Source organism: Paralichthys olivaceus, chromosome 7 (genome assembly GCF_024713975.1).
Source record: "Paralichthys olivaceus isolate ysfri-2021 chromosome 7, ASM2471397v2, whole genome shotgun sequence".
NCBI lineage: Eukaryota > Metazoa > Chordata > Actinopteri > Pleuronectiformes > Paralichthyidae > Paralichthys > Paralichthys olivaceus.
The window spans coordinates 23,085,333-23,091,335 of NC_091099.1; positions in this window are offsets into that span (position 1 = coordinate 23,085,333).

Here is a 6,003-nt window from a genome sequence, read left to right on the forward strand (position 1 = left end):
CACTCCCAGTAATGTGGATAATGTTATGAAGCTGATAAACGCACAGACATGAATACACCAGCTCAGCTTGTTTTCACGTTAACTACCTGTGTCATGAGTGTTATGGTTCGCTACGAGGCTAATATGTCGTTGCTAAAACAAAATGGTTCGGTCCGATGTGGCAGCAGGAATGCAGCTCTGCGGAGGGAAAGGGAGGAGTGACGTAGAAAGGGAGGGGCCAGATGGTGGCTGTGGAAACGTGGATAAATAATTTATTAAATACTAAATATTTATATTCATAGTATTACATTTTATATGATAGCAGGGTAATAAAATATTTTGAACATATGATGGATTTGTTAAGGGAAAACATTGTTATCTGATCACATAAGAAATAATAATAATTCTACATTTATCCAGACAGAAAGTACATAATTGTTATAAAAACAAAAATGATAATTTTACATAATAAACTGACTTGACTTGTAAAGACAAGAATGTAGTACTGAGGGAAATAGTGGAACTATAGTACCCATTGCCACAACAAAGGCAGGGCTCTGCAGAAACCCTGGAACTAAAAGTTCCTTTTTTCTCAAATACTCATTATTACAAGAATTAAACAATTACTGATGGCAGAATTAATTGTTTGAATTGCACACTTCTTCATATTTGACATGAGTCAGTCAGGTCAGGACATTTTCGTACAGAAATAAAGAAAAAAGAGGCCTGAAATATAACTTTTGTAACTTTTGTTTATCAACTCCTAATTACTGATTATCCTGATACTACAGATGGACATGTTTAATTGCTATTTTAGGCCATTGTATAGGAGGACGTCTATAGGTGGATGTACTAAAAGGGAACAATGGAGTGTAGGTTGATCACCTCTGTCGACAAGAAGACAGCTATTCTCTAAACAATGTTTTTGTCAAGCAATTCAATGAACTTCACTTTACTGACATTTACTGTCAATTAAGATACTAATTAACTTACTAGATAATACTAATTTTTTTGAGCCACAATAAGCTATGAACACAACACTATTTGAAAAACATTTTTTTTAACAAACTTGCTCAGAAACATATCCACCAAATAAGGAGCTACATTAGTATTCATATGAAGTTGTGAAGATTGTGTTCACCTGATGAATGGAAGTCCAAAATTCATCCATTGAGTTGCTGTTTGGTCTCCAGCTGTTGCCGAGAAAATGATCTGAAACATTAGCTTCTACAACAGATAGTCTGTGACCAACTAAAACAACATTGTTATCATATCGAGAATTTAAAATGCTATAGACAGAAAACCAACATAATGAGCTGCTCTAATGATCCATATAGCGTGGACGGCAAATGCAGAATCTGGTGATTACTGCTTGTTTCATCATTATGAATGATACCTTTGCCAAACAAAAACTCATGATCCATAATCAATAAAAAGATAATGATAATAGCTGCTTTATTTGTTTTATTCCACTCAAATACAATAAACCCCAAGCTCTTGTTCCTTGTCATGAATGTTTATGTGTTGCTTGTCAACTTCCATACCCCTTCATCCTTTCAACATTAACCCTAATCTTTCTTGTTTTGATGTTTGCTGCTTCTTATTAAGTTTTTGCAGGACTTTCTTGCAGGAGACAGGACAACAACTCTCACTGGACTATTCTGACTAAGTAAATCCTGAAAGTAATGCAATCTTGTGTGAAAATTGGCAACAAAGACAGAAAAGATATACAAAGTTAGTTATAGTAATCATAGAACAAGCCTACTGGAATCACATTTGCACATGCATCAGTTGGTGTTGAAAGTCTGACAGTGGCATACCACTGTCAAACGGCACCTGACCTCAGAGACGCTATGTGCCTGTGGTACACAAGTGATTTTGATTTTGATTTTCAAGATCAGATCAAGATCAGAGACCCGTATGGTCCTCCCAATCAGTTAACATGACCCACCTCTCCCTAAATCTAATCTGTTTAATCCATCACCACCCCCCAACATGGAACTGCAAGACATGCAGACATTTCCACGTTAAAGAAACACATAGCTGCTGCTCTGTCATAACAAACTTCGATGCATTTATTTGGTCTTAAATCAAAGCAAATAAAATGAGGGCGAAGGTTGTGAAGGCAGTGGTGGCAGATGGACAGACGGCAGCGGAGGTGGGCATCCCGCAGGTCTCGCCCACCTGCTGCAGAGTCAAAGCCCATCAGCGGCATTAACTACAAACTCTAATCTGCTGACCAGCTGCTTCTTCACTCTATTGTATGAAACACTGTGCAAAGGCCAAACAGGAAGAGTTAATACCATTCACAAATATTAAGAACTTGTATTTCAAGACTGACATCCTTCTTGTGTTTGTAGAACCATCAGTGTTTATTACAGCCACAAGCTCAAGATGTTAGATTTAACAAACTACACCTGAAACTTTCCAGGTGGGGATCCAAAGGTTTGTGCTGAAGGTAGCATAACATGGATCATCTCATAAAAGCTACTTCCTGTACAGGGCAGGAATGGAATCTGGAAATTTAAGGACTACCTGACAACAAACTGTTGGCTAAATATCAGACTGAAATATCCCAACAATGGCAGGATGCATTGCAATTCAAAGTCTAACATTCCAACTCATCCCCAGAAGGTGAATAACTCTAACTACAATGATCCTCTGAGCTGTTGTCTGTGATTAGTAGTTAATGTAAACATCAGTGTCAGCATGCTGATTTGAGCCTTTAGCGCATTCACGTGTTCTCTTCTCTTGACTGAGGTGTTAAACTTAAAAGGTATTATAATGCTAAGGCTAGGCAGGTTTATATGACACACTCAGGCAATTCAAAGTGATTTACGTAATGCATTAAAACATTATAAAAAGACAACTGCAAATGCTGGTCAAATGTAAATAAAACAGAATAAACCTTGTGTGATAATTGTATTACTAAACTGAGAACAGAGAAATTACATGAAGAGAAGATGAGTGTGAGTAAAGGTTGTCAAATGCAACGACAGTATGAGATCTGACTTATTTGTTCTTGTTTAATTCACACCTGTGAACACCAGTTTATCTCAGTTTGAACAGATGGTGAGGGGAAGATGGGGGAGTTGTATTTGTGGGTTAGTGAGGCAGCATATTTCCAGCAGAGCAAACTCTGCTCAACTGAGGTATAGACATTGATGACAATCATCTGCCCTTTTCCTCTGTTCTTGTTCAGGTGTTTCATCATAACAAGTCTATTTCATCTGGGAGATTTCTCTATTTGTTTTCCACGGTTCCTTCAAAAACTTTAAAATGATGGTCCTGCTGTTGGATACAGATTAATAATATAATATGAAAATACGATCAAAAGTAAAAGCCTTTCCTGTACAATTTGAAACTCTGATGGCTGCATTGCATTATAGTCTATTTTGTTTATTTTATGATCCTGTAGAGGAATAAAACATAGTAAAGGTTAACAAAAGTACTGCAATGTTTTTGTTTTTAGGTTGTAAATTAAAAAAAAAATAATCTGTACATACCAACAAAAATGTATTTTAAAACAGTGGTGTAAAGTAACTTATTGATTTTAAAAATTGACACGGCTGCCTGGCTCTCCACGTTCGATAGTAATATGCATTTGTTCATATACATTGCTTTCCTTCAATACTACAGTAAAAACAAACATAATAAAAGAGGGAGAAACAAGTGCAAAGACAGTATGTTTAAGTTCTTTATCACTGACTACAGTGTGGCAAATTGCATCTGCTGTCAAACTTGTAAAGATGTCTTTAGTCTCACATTTAAAAATATTATATGCATTGTTTTTCACTTGTGACACCTTAAAAAAGTGTCATATTTAATGTGAATATGATTTATTTTTTATTGCTATATTCTTAACTTCTTACATTCCACAAGTTAAATATGTAAAACCACCAATTATTTTAAAGAAAGATCTTCATTATAGCAAAGATATTTATGTATTTCTTTAATGACACCACTAGATGGCAGAAGACACTGGGCTGTCCAACCTCAACTTTCATCTGATTTCACACAAACCAAACACACAGAGCATGAACATGACACAGGACTGAACCCCAGCTGGGGGAACCCATCAATGTTTCAGGGGCAAATAAAAGGCACCAACAACAAACAGTAAATGTGTAGTTACGACAATCAACATTTAAAACATTAAATGCCATTTTTAAAATGAACTGATATTCAATATTCAGCCAAACAAAAAATTTGACACAAAATCTGGTAATTCATCACATTATGAAGTTAGATTTATTCAGGTAAGAACATTAATATATAAAGAAACTGGTCACAATGAACTGATTTTCTGGGAAAATAAATAATTCAGGAGAAAAGTTGTCCCACACTTAATCAGTTCATCAGCTTTAAGTGACCGTAGCACAGCAATATGCAAATCCAGCCACGTTCTGCACCAGTGGTTCCTAGAAATGTCTCTAAAGTGGCTGGAATGACCTTTAAAGTGATGTTTAAGCCACAGTGGTCATTCTTTAAATCCTGAAGTTAACACTCAGAAGCAAAGTCTTGTTTCACGGGTGATTGGCTGTCTATTTTGAAGGTCTCTGAGCTTTACTTACAAAGAAAAAGTGCCTTCAAACTGGAGTGGCTGACAGGTGCCACCATTCCTGATGCATCAAGCTGGTTTGTTGGGCCACAAGGGCCAATCACAGTGTCGCTGAATACAATTACTGATGTGTTCATATCAATAGATGATCGGATATCAGATTGTAGCAGTGGGCCAAATTAACCATGTCTGACTCCGCCTGGACTCACAAACCCCTGAACTCTGAAGAATGAAGACATCAAATGTCACACATGATAATATTTTAATAGTAATTTAGATTATTCTCAGACTGTACACCCAGATTGGAGTGGATGCGAGTGAGTAAGAGGAGATCAAGGCATTTGTGTAGGAAAGTGGCAGCTTCGTGAACCTTGCATGTTATTGGAGGATTCCAGTAGAGGGCACACCACAGAACTCAAACTAAAGACTGTAGAGTGCTCCGCTCTACAATCTGTCACTCACACCGATCTTTCAGCGACTTCTAGATTTGAGTGTGGTAAACATGAACAAAGATCTCGACACTTGAGGAGATAAACATTTGGCTAATGTTAAGATTATGGAAGAAAAAGTGACATTCGTGCATTAGTAGGTGGTATGTCAGACTTACCTTACTCTGCCAATGCAGCTTCATCAATTCTGTTGGGGATTACTTTTCCTGATGACACACCCACTAACAGGCGCAGACACAGACACAGACATACATGGGAGTCATAGTGCTGCACCTTGTCATGGCAAATACATTCATAGATTGACTTTCTCTTAAAGGGAAAGTTCACGCAAAAATCTAAGTTCACTCATTATCTACTCACCACTAAGCCGATAGAGGGGTGGGTGAATCGTTTGAGTCCACAAAACACCTTTGCAGCCATATCCTCTGATATCGAGCAGACATTTAGATTAGATACATGGTGTAAATGATTTTATTCTATGGTAAAGAAAACAACAATTCATACAATGTAGATGAAACACACCAGTGAAAACATCACTAGGATTATTTTATATTCAATTTCTGCCAAAACTTCCTTTCACATAAATCTTACACACTGAACCTTTAAGCGAGTTGTTCTCATACTAAAAGCACAATATTCTTCTTTTTTTTAGGGCTATGCTCTTGATTTGTGCTTTCATTCAATAAGATATGTATAACGATATATTTATATAGTCCTTATCATCATTATGAATAGTTATATTGGGTATTAGTCTTAAATTTTCTTTCTTGTTTGTTATGAGGAGTTCTGTTTGTTTTGATGCGATTCAGGATTTACAGCTAAAAATGTTTTATGCAGTCGTTTGTTCCTGCCATGTTACATTTTAATCAATGAAACCTGAAACGCTGTGTAATGGATTTCTTGATTTCTTCCCTCGCCAAAATGGATGGAAATTCATTCACCAGTAAAACATGAGGCTTCAGACAAATGGACTGGGCATATGTCTTCTACCCGGAATCCTCTCCCGTGGCCCAG